The sequence below is a fragment of the Furipterus horrens genome, unplaced genomic scaffold, assembly GCF_987537825.1.
Source record: "Furipterus horrens unplaced genomic scaffold, mFurHor1.1.pri manual_scaffold_11, whole genome shotgun sequence".
In the NCBI taxonomy this organism is placed as follows: Eukaryota; Metazoa; Chordata; class Mammalia; order Chiroptera; family Furipteridae; genus Furipterus; species Furipterus horrens.
The window spans coordinates 70,904,845-70,924,829 of NW_028327181.1; the positions used below are offsets into that span (position 1 = coordinate 70,904,845).

A 19,985-nucleotide genomic window follows, 5' to 3' on the forward strand; every position below is an offset into this window, starting at 1 on the left:
GGTGTTGAATCCTGGGTTTCTTGAAAATCTGGCAGTTTCTTCCACCTCCCCAACCTCCACCGGTTTTCCCAGCAAAAACTTATGGGGATTTATCTTCTTGGTGCCAGAACCCTGGGCTGTGCAGTCTGGCCTGGGGCTGGTATTGCTCACTCCCAAGGTATCCTTCCTGATTTTTATCTACCACACGTGAATGTGGGACTGCCTGTGCTCATTCTGGTGTGGCCTCTCCACACCTCACTACATATCCTTGTCTCTCCACTGATCTCCACAATTCCACCTCTCCTATCCATCTGGTAAATATGGCTTCTTTAAATCCTTGGTTGTCAGACTTCCATACAGCTCCCTTTTCTGATGGTTCTCTGTGTTACTTGTTTTGAGATTTAGTTGTAATTCATTTTGTGGTTGCATGAGGAGGCGAAGCGTATCTATCTATCTATGTCTTTGTCTTGACCAGAAGTTGCTCCACTGATCTTGCAGGAGTTGGTTTACCTTTGTAACCAGTGAGGATGCCTGTACTATAGACAATATCGTTGTTTAGTTCTTTCTTTATTTTTTTACCTGGTGTGTATATATATGTAATATGTAACAGAAATGAAAGCTTTCACTAATCTAATAATCTAACCTTAATACCTATGACCTCTTTTGTTTGTTTTTCACAAAATCTGTGAGTGGAATGTAATTTTTGAAAATAAAGAATCTGATTGTTCTTTGTCTCTACCACAAAGGTAATGGAAGAGAGTATCCCTGCTGGGTCCCCATAAAAGCTCCAGTCATTTTCACAGGTATCTATCCTAATCCACTAGCAATTTATACATCTGTTAATTCAAAATAGGAACCCAGGTTTCACTAGAATGTCCCAAGAAAACAAATGGAAGTAGGAGGGAGTGGAGTAGACAGGAAGATGTTGAGAAGAACTATATGCACAACCAATGGGCATGGACTAAGTGCAGGGGACAACTGGAGGGCGGGGGCGGGGGGCACTGGGTGGAGTGGAACAAAGGGAAAAGAAATTGGAACAATTGTAACAACGTAATCAAGTATATTAGAAATTTAATAAAAAGAAAAAACAAATGGAGAAAATTTGGTTGACAAACATACATAAAGAAATAAGATTTCTTTAACATCTATGATACTTTTCAGAAAGTGGCCCAGAATATTGTGATAGGCCAACTGATTGACCAATATAAGGAATTTAAATGTGTAGCTATTTATGCTTAATAAAATACTCTTCTAGAAGGTTCATATTGAAAATAATTACAGTAATTTCAGTCACTGAAAAAAGCATCTAGACTTTTGTTGAAACTTGGGTGTGAGATTATTTCAGTCTAACTTAATATTTCTGATACAGATGTATGGAGCTGAAATGATTAGTAAGTACAGCTTAAAATTCTTTGTATAAGTGTTTTAAATTATTTTTGATCTTACTTTTAGTCTTTTGATACTTTGGCAGTTCTGAGCTGGGAGTGGTTGGATTCCCTTAATTTAAGCTATGTCCTGGAAGCCATAATCAAATACAAAGACTCTATTGATCATAAGTAAGCCCTGACCCACTACTGTAAAATAATAAAAGCATGAATATGTTTTAACATATATGGAGGTCTAATATAATGTCATGAGTATGTGCTTTGGAGAGATGTGTATCCTGGCTTTATTATTCACTAGCTGTGTAAGTTGGGTAACTTTTTAATTTCCCTCCTTTAAAAAGTGAAGAGAAGAATAGATCCTACCTTATAAGATTGTAGAGAGAATTAAATGAGATAAAATATGTAAAACATTTAGCTTGGCATATACTAAGAGCTCAATAAATACTTCCTACCATTACTGCTACCACTAACACTACATTTCTCTCATAAACCAAATTGGGGATAGCACTTTGTTCAAAATGACTTGTTTGGTAGACTGTTTTTTATAAGATACAGATTTTCTTTACTCTGATGGAATAATTAAACCCTTTCCAGATTTTATGCCCATGTCCAGGTTTGAAGGCAGATATTATTAGATACCTTTAGCCCATCAAATGTTATTTTTGAAACCCTTGTGCTGCAGAATCATCCACATTTCCTCCCCCTTTTTTTCCCTTGCCATATTTATTTGGTTCCATGCCAGAAACTTCTTGGGGGTAATTCAAATTAGCATCCATTACAGAGCAATCTAGAAAAGTTTGGTTATTTATTGTCAGGCAGATACATGAACCTTGGCAGTTTCAGAAACCAGAGCTAAAGTGATCTTATAAAGTTCCAGTTAAATCAACATGGTGATGTGCTAGTCTTATGATGACTTTCATGAAATTACCTCTGAAATGCTAAGTATTTTCCCACTCAGAACCTCATTTTAACTTTGTAACTTATACCAAAGATCACACTGTACCTGCTCTTAGCCTTATAAGTCTTACAAAAGCCCTTGGCCAAAAGCAATAAAATTTGACCTGACCTAATCCTAGAGTGGCAATGGATAATGTGTGTATTTTTCATTCAATAATTTAATGTGGAAATTAACTGCATGTGACACATATTCCCCATCTCAAAGAGAGAGCTTTTATGGGTCTAGTGTTACACAAAAATTAAATATGTAAACACTCTTGTCATTTAAGACTCTTCACTTTGCTGATAGCTTAAATAAGCACTACAAAAGACTCCTTTGGAGAAATTTATTTCATATAGTATGGGAGCCTGCCCCATGAAATTTACCCTCTGTGGTCACAGAAATGATAGCAACAAATATTTTTTTCTTTCTTCCTGAAAGATTTGAAATTGTGTGCCCACTTTAGCTTACTCTGATTCTCTCTTGTTTGTCGACACAAGGAAAACACTGTGGAGATTTACAGATAAGTTTTGTCCTTTTTCTCTCTCTCTTAAGCATTTTCTACTCCTGGGCATGGGATGAAAAGTCTCTGCTCTTGGTGTTGGCTTTTCTGTAAAGGCTGTTCCTTCATGGTAGTCTTCTGTCTGATATGTCTAATTCCATTTGTTTTCTTCTCTTGACTCATTCCGTTTTCTCTGATCCCATGACTTTATTTTTTCTTTTGATCCTTTTGTTAAATTTAATGTTTTGAATAGATGCACATAGTTCATAAACCAAGAGGTATAAAAAGTGAGGCTTCCAGAAGTCTTCCTCAGTTCTGTGTCTGCCCTCTTCACAGTTCCAGCTTTGCTCTCCTACCACAGGTGTCCACTGTTTTTAGTGTTGCATGTATCTTTCCATGCAACCCTTGCCAGGCTTTCTTTATTACTACTCAAACCAATATAAATATAGATCCCCCATTTCACACAAAAGGTAGCATATCGTATGCACTCTTTGAAACCTTTTTGAAAACTTAATTTATCTTGGTGATCTCTCCATATCAATACATAATGAGATTTCATATTCTTATCGCAGCTGTGTATAGATGCACATGAACAATTTATGGAATACTTAATTAGTTCCTTATTGATAGATATTCTGCTATTATCAACTGCATGTGATACGATTTACTCTTAAAAGCAATGCCGATATGGATACTCCTGTGCACATTTTATTTTATACATCCACTGTGTATCTGCCGGGTCAATACCCCTAGTAAAGACTGCCAGGTCAAAGTTATTTGCATTTGTAATTTCAATAGATATTGCCGAACTGCCCTCCACAATGGTCATAAAAATTAATTTTTCTGTCAGCATTATGTAAGAGTGACTGTTTCCTAGCGACTAATCTATAGAGCCTATATGTTCAAACTTCTGGATTTTTGCCATTTTGAAAGGTGAAAAGTTATACCTCAGGTTAGTTTTCAGTTGTATTTTTTTCTCTATGAATATCTTTCCCTCATTTTTTTCTCATAGATTTCAAAAGCTATTTATATATTAGAAAGAAGAAATTTTATGAAATTTTATCTTTTTTGTATTACGTATAGTTGTTTCTGATGAGGATATATATATTAAATAAGGTTGAATTTATTCTAGATTTTTGAATCATGGTTATAAAAGCCTTTTTTACTTTAAGGGTTTCTCCTATGTTTTCTTCTAGAATTTTAATTATTTTATTTTTACATGGAAATCTCTAATCCCTTTATAATTTATCTTGAAATAAGCTTTGAGACATCAATCCAATTACATTTTATTTTTCTGTATAGTAGCCTTCTTACTGAATTGTACATATTTTTCCCACTGATGTGTGATACCACTTTTATACTGAATTCCGGCATTTAGAGTTACTCATAGATTTTCTCTTTTAATCCACTTGCCTATTATAATATATGTTAATATCATGACTTTTATGTTACCTATTCATAATAATGGTAGCATCACCTTAAATATATATAGCACATTATAACTTACAAAGCATTTTTACTTATATTACCTCTTTACTGAAGCTTAGAAGAGATGAAATGTTTGCCTGAGATCACTAACAAAGCTAGCAGGTAGTAGAATGATGACTTGCCTCTTAGTTCTATTTTTGCCAAGTTCATGGTTACATCTTTTAGAATTGTTCTCCCAATCTCTTTCTAATAGAGAGCTTGTTCATTCCCATAGAGTTCTAAGTCCTTGCAGTATCTTCAGCTTTACCTGTCTTTGGTTTCAGAAGGGACAAAATCACTGAAATCACGGAATTTTAGAGCAGAGGGAGATCTGAGAGATCATAGAATAACCTAGTCATTTTATAAAAAAGCAAACCAAAACTCAGAGTAGTTATGACCTCTGTTTCCAAGGCTATATACCATTTCTAAGAAGTCAGGGCCAAGTCAGAACTCAGATAGTTCTTTTTATTTGGCTTAATAATGAAGAGAATGAGGAAAATGTTGTGTGTACTTTACTGAAACTAGTCATCTCTGAATTTATAAGAACCTCCAGGGTTGGAAATGAGAGGTGTGTATTCATTCATTCATTCATTCATTCAACAAATAATCATGTACCATGTCTCAGGCACTGTGCTTATCATGGGATTATAATGAGGAACTAAATAGGCACAGTCCCTGCCTTCATGGATGATATAGTTTAGAAAGAAAAACAGATGTCAAGGAAATAATACATGGATAAAGATGTAATTACAACCTGGGGAAAAGACTGTAAGGGAAATTTACATGGTGCTATGAAGGAAGAACCGGGAGACTTAATTCTTTAGACTCTGGCATCTGGGAACCTCCCACTGCTCCCTACTATCCCCCACTCTTGCCCTGCCATGTTGTCCCTGAGACACTTGGTGGAAATCTGAGATTCCATGGATCAGTTTGAAAACTACTAGTGCTGTTTCCTCATTTCTTCAGAGGAGGGAACTGAGGCTCAAAAAGAAAGCATGACTTATCCTGGGAGGGCACCTCGGTAGTTTAAGTAGAACCGGGACCAGGACCGCAGCCTCCTGACTTTCTGCCTGAGGCTCTTGCCACTGTATGGTGCCCCCTTAGTGCAGACCTGTGCTCTGCTACCAAAGTTTGCAATGTGGCATTTTGATTTAATTTATACCGTGCTGTAATCAACACACTGTATAGAACAAACACATCCAAATTTTAAAAAACACTTGCCAGTGAAGCTAGGAAATTTTTAGAAAATAGTTCACCTTATTTTCCTTGAATGGTTCATCAATTATTGTACTGAAGAGTGGGATGAACTTCCGTACACTGAGTGCACAATTTAAGAATTCAGAGTACTTTGTAGAAGAGCCTAAATCCATCTTTTGTCAATGTACAACTCTTCTTTGGTGGTGAACAGTTAGACCTAAGTTCTCCTGATGAATTGTTTCCATTCATTAGTGTAGTCCTTTGTAGATACTTGATCAGAAGTGGAAATGGTTGGGTAGAGAAGGTACAACCCATTGGTTTAGATTTGGTTCATGTGCATGTAGCATTTCTGAGTGCCCTGTGCTCATCCTTCATGGATATGTTCTAGTTTAACCCTGGGCAGTGGGACTAGGCAGGGGTGATGGGTCTTCAAGCTATTTAGATGCCATTTGTTATTAAAATTATCACTCTTTGACTCATTATGTTTTCCCTCAGTTTTCTTAATTTTTTTTTTCCTTTTCTTTGGGGGTGGAGTGGAGTGATAGAATTGGATAGAATTTCCCATGTCCATATTTAGCTGTTTACAAAACTGTGTTAATTCAGAATGACAGAAAAATCAAGACTGATTTTAAAATGAGGGAAAAACTAGTAGAACTCTCATTTAAAGAAATATTGCAAAATGCAGGAAAAGCTCTGAATACTGAGATGTTCATGGCAACAGCATTTATTATAGTGAGAAATTAAAAGTAACTTGAATAGGCAACAGTCAAGAAAGAGTAAAATGCATATTGATATAATCCATGTAATATTGTGTATGGATTGAAACAATGCTTCAGAACAAAAGTCATAGTATAGGGATGTAAAGTGGAAAAGAAGGTAGTGTAGCATAGTCATTAAGAATAGAGGCTGTGGGATCAGAGACTGATCCTCATGGCCATAGTAGGTTCTTCTTTTTGCCTTAGATTTCTTTCACGAGGAGAGGATAATAATACAGCTATTCCACAGGGCTGTGTGAGCTTTAGCAGAAGCAGTGCTTATAAAGCCCTGACCTAATGCCTGGCACATGGTATCTTGATAATGTTCACCATTATTTTAAATATATGATCTCAACTTTATTGTGGAGCTGTCAAAAAATAGCTCAAGTTCCTTCAAGAGGTAGATTTCTTTGGGATGTAGGACTAAGAGTGAGTGATTCGATTCTTTGTTTAAAATTTCTGTTCTTCATGATGTTCTATAATTATTCTAGTTTTCTTTTGTCCCTCTATCCTCTTTTCACCCCAGAAAACATTTTGACCTTTGCTGTCCTGCTCTGTGTCTCCAGGAGGCCCCTATGGACTGCATCATTCAGGGCCCCTTGCCCTTGGGCTTCTAGCTGGGTTTAGCTAGTGCCTCTGTGTGGTGGTGGTTGTGTCCTTTTACACAACGACCCCTGCCCGGTGCCCTTGCCCCAGCTTCTACCTCTCTCCCCTTCCAGCGTCCCGAAGCTGCTAGTCCTGGGTGCCTTGCTGTCTCTCGCCCGTTCACAAACTCCGCTCACCAACCTGTAAATAATCCTTTCGCTAAATTTTCTTGAAAATTCAAGCTGAGTGTGCTTCTGTTTTCTTCTGGGACCCTGGCTGATACAAGCAGCATATATTACTTTTGTAATTGGAAAAAATTTATTTAAGAATCGCAAAGGACTACCACGGCCTCCCACATCCCCAAAGGAAGCACTCTTCACAGTGTAGAGAGGCCCCTCAGCTTCCAGACTTGAGGGTGATTATTTTTATTTCATTTTGAGCCCTCACATGAAATTAGGTTTCAGGCTAGAATACCTATTTCTTAGAAAAACACACTTTCTCCTGGAGAGAAATTCTAGAAAGCAGTCGCGGGCTATTGACAAACTATAATGCTGCAAAGGGTTCTGGCCAAAAAAGAATCGAGAAAATCTCTGAGGGAGAAGGTGGCCCAGAAAGTGTGCATCATTGCAGCCCCAGCCGTGTGCCCAGGCAGGCAGTCACAGACAAGCTGGGCCTTGAGTGGAGACCTGCCTCTGTGGCCACTGGAAACTCACCAGCCCCTGTGGCGTCTGGGCTCAGCCACTGCCAGTCTCCCAGGGGGTAAGTGATACAGTTTGTTCAGTCTGGGGGTGGGATGGCGGTGTGAGGTGGTGATGGGGATGGTTAGGGGGGGCTTGGCACGTCACCATGCGCTGCTCCACTGTTAAATCTCGATTGGCAGGCTGACTTTTCCCCAGGAGGAAGTGTGGGGAGGAATCTCGCAGTTGCATGGCAATAAAGAGCTGCCTGGTGGGCCTCCCTCTTCGCCAAGAGGCTTCATGGCTCCAAAGTTCCGGAGGGGTGTGTGAGGGGGAGGAGGAAGAAATAAGCCGCTCTACTCAGCACTGATGTGATCACCTTTGCAGAAACTTTCCAGTGGCAAGTGTGCTAAAGACAGCAAGCTTGGAGGAGCCAGCCTAGTGCAGAAGGATGAAACTGGAGATGAGGGGCGGGGGTCTGGGAAGAGCACTGTGGACTGCTTAGAAAGGAAAGGGATGAGAGGTGAGATTCTGTGGAAGCGGTGTTGGACAAAGCCTGTGAAAAACTCCAGCCTTAACACTTTGAGTCAATGACAGGCCTTATTTTCTTCACTCTGTGAAGGGAATTTTATGTTGGTGAGCTTTAATTTCCCCGCTAACCTCTCAGTCCCATAAACAAGGGGCCTGTGTTTATCATGTTTATTGTGACTCACAATGAATTAATTGACTTACTATGTATACGCTGAACCCCGTGCCAAGCACTAGAAATACAAAGATGAACAAGAAGCCCCCGCTCACCTGAGACTGTCAGTCTGATGGGAGGGGCAGAGATTAAAAACATGACAGCACCTTCACTGCCTAGCTTTGTGTTCGGATCACCTGGTAGTTCTTGAAAATTATCTTGAAAATTATTGGGTCCCTACCCTGCAGAGACTCAGATTTGATTGGCCTTAGAAGGAACTATAGCAAGGTGATTCTAATGTGCACCTTAGTTTAGGAATTCCTGTTTTAAATATTCTCAGGGCTCCATGAAAATTATTCCCGTGAGACATCCAGTGATGGTCAAATTCAATTTGAGAAATAACTTATTGGATACATTAGATATTAAAGACTAAGAAGCTCTATAATAAAGAACTTTTTTCAACTTAAAGAAATATATCATGGAAATAAAGAGATTTTTGCAAATTGTTAAAATTACTTTGAAGAAAAATTGAAAGGCATGATAGAACTTGTAACAGGTTTGACTGATACTAAATACTTAAAAAATGCTTCTTTGAAGAAATGACTTAAATTGCGACCTGAGCAGTCTGTGGGCAGGGAATGGGACAGGCAGTGTTCCAGGCAGAGGGTTCGTCACGTGCAAATGTCCTGCAACAGGGAAAATGTTTCAAGAACAGAAAGCACGCCAGCGCGCCTGGAATGTAGGAGGTGAGGTGAGAAAGAAAAGGGCAAGATTTCTGCCATCAGGGAATACATACCTTAGGGAAAAACTCACATATTCCAAAAAATCCTTATTACTCTATGGATCTGTGATTTTCCAAATATAACAGGAAGAAGAAGAAATCAGTGTCAGGAATAATCCTTCACCGGCTGATACAAAAACCCAGTTTTATGTTTGTCCCTAGGTGACTTACATAATTTTTTGAAACAGCAGATATGCTTTCATAAGTATGTTGGCTTAGGCTAATATTAGCATTAGGTCATGTTTACTGAGCCTACAGTTTGGGAAAAAAGGAGAAGTGACTTAGAGATTGGATCAAGATGCTAAACTGACACATATGCCTGCCCACCCTTTTTCTCTCCAAATCCTTTAAAAAGTAAACAAAGTATTTTAAAATACATCCATTAGCTAGAAAACAAAAATGTGAGCCATAAATACCCTTTTCCCTCCTCCTCTTCTCCTTAATCCCTGGTAACCATTAATTTGTTCTCTATTTCTATTATTATTTTGTTATTCCAGCAGTGTAATATAAGTGGGATAATACACTATGTGGTCTTTTTAGATTGGTTTTTCACTCAGCATGATTCTCTGCAGATTCGTCCAGGTTGTTATGTGTATCAAGAATTCGTTCATTTTTATTGCTGAGTAGTAGTCACTAGTCTGTGGTGTGAATATACCCAGTTTGTTTAATTATTCACCAATTGAAGGACATCTGAATTGTTTCCAGATTTTGTTTGTTACAAATAGAGCTGCTATCAATATTTGTGTTCAGGTTTTTATATGAACATAAGTTTTTATTTTGCTGGAATAAATACTCATCAGTGTAATTGGTAGGATGTATGGTAACTGCATATTTAGTTTTAAAAGAAATTGTCAAACTTTTTTGGAGAACCTGTATTATTTTGCATTTCCACCAGCAGTGTATGAATGATCTGATTTTTCTGCATCTTCATTGGTGTTGTCACTATTTAAAATTTTTTTCCTTTTATGATAGACATGTAGTAATAGTGTGTTGTGGTTTTAATTTGCATTTCCCTAATGCAACCTAACGGGTTATTATTATATAGTGAACATGAGCAGAGTACTCTGGGAGGGAAAACATGTACTACTTTTGGAAAAATAGGTACTGCTCTGAAAGAATCATTTGAAACAGAATTTTAATATAATGGCAAGTAGGGTGTGAAAGAGAAAAAGGCAAGTAGAGATTTGAGGAAAATATATAGGAAAGGAAATATAATCATAGTACACTGCTTGACTTTGCAATGTCAAAAACTTACACACTCAGTATAAACATTGTTAACTAAAAATGGCAATGTAATTATGTTGAGAGAATAAGGGAGTGCAGGTGAGTATCATATTATGAGAGAGTGAAATTCTTTTCTGTTGTAGTTATAATTGCATACATCAGACCTGCAATTGAAAACCAAGAAATAGCCATAAAAACATATTAATTAAAGCAGGTAGGTACCTACGAGGACTAAAGGAGTTAAAAGTGGCGGGCTCTGAGAAGAGGAAGGTGGGAAGAATAACCTTTCCATTAAAATTTGTTTAAAATCCCATTCTTACATCACTTTGGACAAACAAAATTTAAAAGTTATATAAAAAGAGAGAGATTCTCAGATCGAGTAAATTAATTTAACTACATACTCTTTACAAGAGATGAATGTGCTTCAGATGTCATGGAAAGGATGAAAATAAAAGGGTAGAAAAGACAGTAGACAAATAAAAACATATAGATAGCAATGTTAATTACACACAAATTAGGAGCCAAGGCAAGTAGTATTAAGCAAGACAAATAAAGCAGCTTCTCAGAGATCAAAGATCAAAGGGACACTACTTTAGAAAAGAAGAGGGATTTAAACAACACACATTCACACTTTTTACCCAAGGGACTTTACACATTCTTTCAAACACCAAGTATGGGCCTATACAACTGATTTTTGGTTAGCCACAAGTAAGAATTTTTTAAAATATCAACAGGTTACCGTTTACATTTAAAAATTTTCTTATTATAATAAAATAAAAAATTAACAATAAAATTATAGCTAAAAAATATGGCCACTTAGAAGTTTAAAATGACTTATCTAAAAACTGATTAGAGTGGAAATGAAACAAATTACAAATTATTTATAAATAAATGATAATTATAGCACTGTATTTTACACTTTTTAGATATGGACAAAATAGTAGTCAGGGGAAAATTTATAGCTTTAAATCCATGGATTACAAAGCAGTAAAAATAAAGGAACAAATAAATTAAGTTTTGAAATAAAAAAACAAAATAATGAAAGAAACAATAAAGTAAACTCATAGCAAGTAGTAAGATTGGCAAAGCTAAAGCCAGAAATTAACAAAATAGAAAATAAGCAAAGATAGGTTTGATGAATCAAAAAAATAATTCTTCAAACAAACCAAATAGACAAATGTTCAACAATTCTAAAAGGATGGGTCCAAATACATGACTTTTGAAATACTGAAAGGGCTATAATTACAGAGATTTAATATTGTGTCCAACCCTGTATTAATAATCATCCAAATGAAATTTCCTTAATTTGGTAAAGGGTATCTATCAGATATGTACAGTAGATATCACACAAATCAGTAAAATATTAGATGCATATTGACAAAAGCAGGTAAGAGAGAAGGATACCTACTATCCCCGTTACTATTCACAATGTAGTGGGAACTAGAATTCAAATCAATTCTAGTTAATGAAGTAAGATAGGAAAAAGAAAGAAAAATATTAGAAAGAAAGGGACAAAATGACTCTTACCTGAAGATAATATGAAAAAAAAATTATGAGATGTGAGACAATCTACTGGATAAGAAAAAGCTACCACTAAAAGGGTTCAGTAAAGTCAACTGAAGATTAAAAAAAATAATAATTAGTAACAGTTCTTTTGTCCCATAATAGTCAATTAGAGAATATCTTAGAAAGTTCACTCATACTAGTCACAAAAACTGTAAAATATATCCATCATGAAACTTAACAGGAAATGTATAAGACTCATATTATAAAGAAAATTATTAAACTTTCTTAAATATGTAAAATTCAGCTTGGTTAGGAAGACATGATGAGTGGGGAGTCTCACCAAATTAGTTTAGGAATCGTATGCTAGCCTGATGAGATTTTAACAATTAAACTTGACAAGTCGATTCTAAAATTTATTTAGAAAAGAACATGTGTGCAATCAATAGACATTTTGAAAAAAATTACTGTGGGGAGGGAGTTGCCCTATCAGATGTTAAGATATAAAGTTATATGGGATTATCATGGGTGTAGGTAGGTAAGTGAGACAGAGTATGAGTGCACAAATCTTTCAGCTTCTAGTTAATGATCCTAGGAAAAAACATAAAAAGTACTTGAGGATGGTTAACTAGAAGCGGAAAGATCTGTGCATTCACATAGGGACGCATACAACATACCTTGTTTTATAACACTTTGCTTTATTGTGCTTTGCAGAAAATGTGTTTTTTTAATAGATTGAAGAAGAAGGTTTGTGGAAATTCTGCACTGAGCAAGCTTATTGGTGCCAGTTTTCCAACAGCATTTCAAGTCTCTGTGTCACATTTTGACAATTCCCGCAATATTTCAAACTTTTATCATTATTATAATGGTTATGGTGATCTGTGTGATCAGCGATTTTTGATGTTACTATTATAACTGCACTTATATAAAACGTGTGTGTGTGTAGTGACTGATCCATGGACTTCCCATTCCCCTATCTCTTTCTCTTCCCTTGGGCCACCCAGTTCCCCGAGACACTATGTTGAAATCAGGCCAACCGTACAGTGGCCTCTTAAGTGTTCAAGTGAATGGAAGAGTCATGTCTCTTACTTTAAATCAAAAGGTAGGAATGATTAAGCTTAGTGAGGAAGGCATGTTGAAAGCCAAGACAGGCCAAAAGCTGGGCCTCCTATTCCAAACAGACAGATTGTGAATGCAAAGGAAAAGTCCTTGAAGGAAATTAAAAATGCTACTCCAGTGAACACATGAATTTTAAGAAAGTGATCCAGCCTTACTGCTGATCTGGAGAAAGTTTTAGTGCTCTGGATACAAGATCAGACCAGCACAACATTCGCTTAAGCCAGCAGTTTTCAACCGGTGTGCCGCAAGAATGTGTAAAACATGCAGTACCTGACTGTTTAGTCAGGGGCACTGACTCTTTTCCCTTAGATTGTCAAATAAAAAATGACAACAGCCAGCACAACAATAGCCGTCATTGTGAATGAGTAAAAATTATACATATTTTTTTGTCAGATTGGCGAAAAATATATTTTTTGGTGTGCTGCAGAATTTTAGTGATTACTTTATATGCCATGAGATGAAAAAGTTTGAAAATCACTGTCTTAAGTCAAAGCCTAATGCAGAGCAAGAACCTGTCTCTCTTTAATTCTGTGAAGGCTGAGAGAGGTGAGGAAGCTGCAGATGAAAAGTTTGAAGCTGGCAGAGGTTGGTTCATGAGGTTTAAGGAAAGAAGCCGTCTTCATAACATAAAAATGCAAGACGAAGAGTAAGTGCAGATGTAGAAGCTTCAGCAAGTTATCCATACGATCTAGCTAAAATAAGTAATGAAATTGGCTACAACTAAACAACATATTTCCAGTGTAAACAGAACCGCCTTATATTGGAAGAAGATGCTATATAGGACTTTCATAGCTGGAGAGAAGTCACGACCTGGCTTTACTGTTAAAGGACAAGCTGACTCTCTTGTTCGGGACTAATGCAGCTGTTTAAGTTGAAACCAATGCTTATTTACCATTCCAAAAGCCCTAGGGCCCTTAAGGATTATGCTAAATCTACTCTGCCTGTACTTTATGAATGGAACGATGTCTGGATGATAAGCACATCTGTTTACAACATAGTTAACTGAATATTTTGAGCCCACTGTTGAGACCTCCTGCTCAGAATAAAAGATTTCATTCAAAATATTACTGCTCATTGACAGTGTGCCTGGTCACTCAAAAGCTCTAATGGAGATGTACAACGAGATTAATGTTGTTTTCATGCCTGCTGACGAAACATCTGTTCTGCAGCCCATGGGTCAAGGAGTAATTATGACTTTCAAGTCTTATTATTTAAGAAATACAGCAGTCCCTCTTATTGCGGCCTCACTGCATCATGGGATTTTGTAAAATATTATATTTATTTATCACGGATTTTCCGCTATATCGTGGGATTTTGCGGTACTGTATACGTATGTTGTTAAAGTTACGTAGGTTTAAGAGTGTAGAATATGTTTAAGAACATAAGTAGTGTTTATAAAAGTGTGGAAAAGGTTAAGGGAGTGGGAAAGGTTGATAAGGGACTGGGAACAGTTTATAAGTGTGTGGGAAGGGTTTATAAAGCCTTAAAATATATACAAATACTAAAATAAATGTAAGGTTCCTACTTTGCGGATTTTCACCTATCGCGGTGGGGAGGGTGTGTGTGTCTAGGATATAATACCCGCGATAGGTGAGGGAATACTGTACATGTGTAAGGCTAAGCTGCCATGTAAAGTGATTCCTCTTGATGGCTTTAGGCAAATAAATTGAAAATCTACAGAAAGAATTCACCATTCTAGATGACATTAAGGCATTTATGTTTCATGGGAAGAGGTCAACATGTCAGCATTAACAGGGGTTTGGATGGTTTGCGGGGTTCAAGACTCCAGTGGAGGAAGTCGCCGCAGCTGTGGTGGAAATGGCAGGAGCAGCAGAAGTGGAGCCCGAAGAGAGATAGGACGGAATTGTTGCGGTGTCATGCTAAAGCGGTAACAGGTGAGGGGCTGCCCCTTACGGACGAGCAAAGAATGTGGTTTCTGGAGACGGAATCCCCTTTTGGTGAAGATGCTGTGAAGATTATTGAAATGACAACAAAGGATTTAGAGAATCATGTAAACTTAATTGGTAAAGCGGTGGCAAGGTTTGAGAAGATTGACTCCAGTTTCAAAAGAAATTCTGCTGTGGCTAAAATGCTATCAGACAGTGTAGTATGCTTGCTACAGAGAAATTGTTTATGAAAGGAGGAGTCAATTGATAGGATAGACTTCATTGTTGTCTTATTTTAAGAAATTGCCACTGCCACCCCATCCTTCAGCGGCCACCACTGTGATCAGTCAGTAGCCGTCGCCATCGAAGCAAGGCCTTCTGCCAGCAAAAGATTACAATGCTTAGAAGGCTCAGGTGATGGTTAGTATTTTTTAGCAATACAGTATTTTTAAATTAGAATTTTTACATTTTTTAAACATAATGCTATTTCACACTTAATAGACTATAGTGTAGTGTGAACATAACTTTTATATGCACTAGGAGACCAAAAAATTTCCATGGCTTGCTTTATTGTGATATTTGTTTTATTGCAGTGGTCTGGAACCAAACCAGTAATAGCTCCAAGGTCTGCCTATACAAGGATTGAAACGTTATTTAATAGAGAAAGAAGTGAAACCTGTGTCCATGAGTAGGAAAATGATTAAATAAATTATGGCCCCTCTGTCTATGGAATGCTATATAACTATTAAAAAGAGCGAAGAATAAACTCATTGACGAGAGACATGTATATGATATGTGTCGTATATTGTTTAGTTGGGAAAAAAATCTGGTTGTAGGATTAGATAGGGTAATAATATTTATATTATAGTTCACAAACAAAACTATACATCCGTGTGCATATACATGCATGTGTATGTGCATCGAGAAAGGATTTGTAAGCAGATGTATCAAACTCAAAATAGCGATGGACTTGGTGGGTAGGGTTGTGGCACTGAGGGAAAGCTACATCTCAGCTTTTTCTCTTATGTACCCTGTGCTACATGTCTTATTGGTGAAAGGTTTTAAGGTGGGGCACAGGATGGGTGAAGAGTAAACTGGCTGGATCCTGACAGCTCAGCAACCAGCAGAGGTGTCGAGGAGGACTAATGATACAAAGGCTTTTGCAGTTTCGAAAAAATGACTCTTGAGTGCTGTTGCCGTTCTCTCACCCCCAGTGGGCCTCCTGTTTATTAATATCATGCATTTAGTCACTCAACTCACCTCCACATTTTTACTTGCAAGCAAAAACATGGCACTCCAGTGAGTTTCATGTCCGCTCTATATAGTATCTTCTGCCTCTCCTTGTTATTCTCATCCGCAAGTGTTTGGCTTTACTCCTTCCCAGACAGGCTAAGTAAAGTTATAAATCTTTTTGCTTCATGGAATTATATCACTTCAGTCTAGTCATGAGGGTGGGTAGCCACATTATGCTTATGATCAGATTCATTCTTTAATTAATTAGAAGTGGAAAATAGTATATTCTCTAATGCAATGAATTTTTCTTGGTAGACAAATATCTTTTCAACTACAAGATGTAGGAAGAAAAAAATAGAAGGCATAAAAATAATTTAAATTACTAAACAATGTGCACCCACATCCCATAAAGTCAGGTTTTTCTTAACTCTGATGAAAGGATGGCCCAAGTGATCAAGTCATGATCAGGTTTACAGTGTCATTATAAATGATCAACCCTAAGGGTTTTAGTGTGCAAATGGTATACTCTTTCCCCTGGAAGCTGCAGTTCTACTGGACATCTCCCTAGAATTCTTTGGCTGCTTGTCCTTCTGAGAAAGAGACTGGAGATGGTGGTTGGTGGAGGCAGAGGCCTGGTCTTTGCAGAAGCGGATATACTGCCATCTCCTGAAAGGTCCTAGCAATCTCTACAAGGAAGAATGCATTTTAATTTTTTAAAATGCCATCAAATGAAGAACAGTTAAGTAATTTGCTGTTAGAAGCCTTTTTAGGGAGGAACTAGGGTACTGGTTTCTAATCAGTTAGAGAATAAGGTAGGAAGAGAGATGGGAAGGGGTACTATTCAAACAGGGTATTCACATTTCCTGGAGCACCTACTGCCACATCTCATAATTGGCAAACCCCAAAGTGTGACTGCTTCAAGGCACACTTTTTAAGAACTAGAAAATAATTCATCCTGTGGATGGAAAACAGATGCTGTACTGCACCTGTTACAAGATACCTTCCTATCCACCCCAAACCCTGCAAAGAGCAGCCAGGTCACTCCTAAAAATGCTTCCTACTTTGGGCCTGCAGAGGAATGACATATCCTCTACAAATGAGAGCGTCAGGCAGGTCACCCAAGGCAGTGAGGAAGGAATGCAGAACCAAGTCCTGGCGACTGTCCAGAGCAGTGAAGCATCCGAAGCAGCTCCAGCTGTGCACTGTAAGCCATGAAAATTGGTGAGACCGGGACCAAAGGTGCAAGGGCTTTTTGAATCTATGGGGGAAACACCTAGAAACAGACAGTAGCCCTTTTAGCCTCATTTTCCTGCATCCAGTGGAGCTGCAAGCAAAAAAATCCAGTGAGTCTCACTCAAAACTGTTCCCTGGGTTTTATGCTGAAATGACCTTTCATCCCCAAGTTGTGATGGCAGTTGGCCTGTTGCATGGCCCTTGGGCCTGAAGAAGGCTCATAAAGAGATGCTCTTAAAAAGATTCTGGATATCAACAAACTCTTTAAAAAACAACAACATGTTGATGAGTTGGGTGTAAACAAGTGAGAAACAGAGAATTCAGATTTTCTTTCAAACTGGCTTAAGTATGGAGGGGGAAAACATCCAGTTGTCAAAATAGGCTTGAGGTTTTGCTGAACCCAGAAATTCTGGAGAGCAGTATGAGATGTTTTTGCCAAACCCTAAACACTGCAGAATCAATTAGATCAACGCCATTTCATTTTGTGGAGTTCTCATTGTTTCTTCTTCTTTTTTTAAAGCAAACAAAATAATTAGCCTTGTCTCAGTGTAATTTTGCTAATATTTCCATAATTAAATAATTAACTTGAATCCTGAATTAAAAACTGTCCTGTCTCTGGCCACCAGCTGTTTTAAATAACCCTTGAGCATGGTCAGGTTAAGGACTCAATTCATGACCTTATAAATTAACAAGGAAACCTACTCCATAATGCAACAGACAATTCTATTTATAATGCTTAATTAATCTCCTCCAGTCACTAACAGAATCCACTTGTGACCTTTCATTTCAACCTCACCCAAGTGCAAGTCTCCTGAGATGAGACTCGTTAATAAGTGAATGCTGATAGAATTTGCTGGCTTCGTGGCAAGGTATTAAGTAGCTGACAGTCTGGATAAATTAGCTCCTCATAGCTCACTAATCAAATGTAAGAAGCAAATGTCAAGTTGGGCAGCACCGATGAAACCCTTCATCAAAACTCTGAGCGGAAGAGAGAGAAAAACTCCCATGTCTGACATGGGCAGCAGAAAACTTACTCTGAATTTCAGAAAGTCTTGGCAGATGAGACAGCCAAGAGGAGGTATGAGAGTTGTGTCACAGGACGGCTGTGGGAGGTCGTTCTGGGTGGCTTCATTTATCCGTTGTGGCGAGTACCCTCAGGCTGCCTTCTCTTAGAACAGCGATTTCCAACCCACCAGCCGCAGCACACTGATATGCCACAAAAACTTTTAAATGTGCAATACCTGACTATTTAGTCAGGGGTAATGACCTTTCCCTTAGACTGTCAAATAAAAAAAAAAAAAATGACAACAGCCAGCATGACAGTAGCCATCTTGTGTGTATGAATCAAAATTATACTTTTTTGTCAGATCCGCAAAAAATATAACATATTTTTTAGTGTGCTGCTAAATTTTAGTAGTTCATATGTGTCATGAGCTGAAAAAGGTTGAAAATCGCTGTTTTAGAATGATATAGAAAACCCAAAGTGATAACCAATTCAGTGCTGTCTCACCTAAGAATTACAGAGAGTGGAGTGATCTGGAAGTTCCTCGGAAAGCTGTAGGGCGTGGGGAGAGTACTGTTTGCAGAGTGGGGACAGGGTTTGGGAAAGAGACACAAAGTACATACACTACTTGGACACTTTTGTGGCTCAAAGGGAGCAGCAGTGACCTGAACACAGAAAGCCTGCCTTGTGGCCTGGCATCTCGGAATACCTGTGGAAGGCTGTATCAGGTTTTAGAACTGTTCATGGTATTTCCATATGTCTTCGTTAATCAGGGAATTAGATTCCTTTCTTTTTGTCTACCACATTCAAGTGTCAACATAATGAGATACTTCTGGCTCTGCTGGGAGCCATAAGCAAATTCCTTAACCTCATTGCCTCAGTTTTCTTATCTGCTAAGTGAGAATCTTAACGGTAGTACCTACCTCATAGGGTTGCTGTGAAGATTAAATAGAGTTAATACATAAAAAGGCTTTAAACAGTGCATGCTAAATACAGTATTCCCTCACTTACCGCGGGTATTACATTCTAGACGCCCCCGCGATAGGTGAAAATCCGCGAAGTAGAAATCTTACATTTATTTCAGTATTTATATATATTTTAAGGCTTTATAAACCTTTCCCACACACTTAAAAACTGTTCCCCGTCCCTTATTAACCTTTCCCACTCCCTTATTAACCTTTTCCACCCTTTTATAAACACTACTGATGTTCTTAAACATATTCTACACTCTTAAACCTACGTAACTTTAACAACATACATATACGGTATCGCAAAATCCCACGATATAGCAAAAAATCTGCGATAAATAAATATAATATTTAAAAAAATCCCACGATACAGTGAGGCACAATAAGTGAACCGTGATACAGAGAGGGACTACTGTAGTAGGCGCTATGTAAGCCTTGGTTGTTATCATCATAACAACTGCATTACTTCCTCCTCTGGGCTCTCTCCCTTTCCTGGTGCTGCTGTGGCTGCTGGGTCAGACTGTCATGACCTCTTTCCCGAATAGCTTCCTAATTCATTTTCTTATTCTAAATCCAGATCTCTTCCAATACTTGATACTGTAGTATGTATTGCCACTTAAATCTTTCAATCCTTTTATCTTGTCTTTATTTTAAACAATGGTCTGCAGACTTTAGCATAGTCTAAACTTCTTAATTTTGATTTTAAGCCTCATCCTACCCTTACCTCCTGACACTAGTTTACTCTCGAGCCACATTCTGTTCTGTTCCTTAAGCACAGTCCCTTATTCTCCTTACTTGGCCCGGCATGTCCTTGCTTTCGTACCTGTTCTCACTCTTCTCTCCACTTGGGAGTTTAATTTCTGGTTCAA

General features: G+C 37.8%; 1 protein-coding gene across 1 annotated transcript in view; it reads right to left on the minus strand.

The window, feature by feature from the left end:
* The window catches only part of ANKFN1 (ankyrin repeat and fibronectin type III domain containing 1), a 217,733-nt gene that overhangs the window by 92,111 nt on the left and 105,637 nt on the right, over window positions 1-19,985 (minus strand). The window lies entirely within an intron of this gene.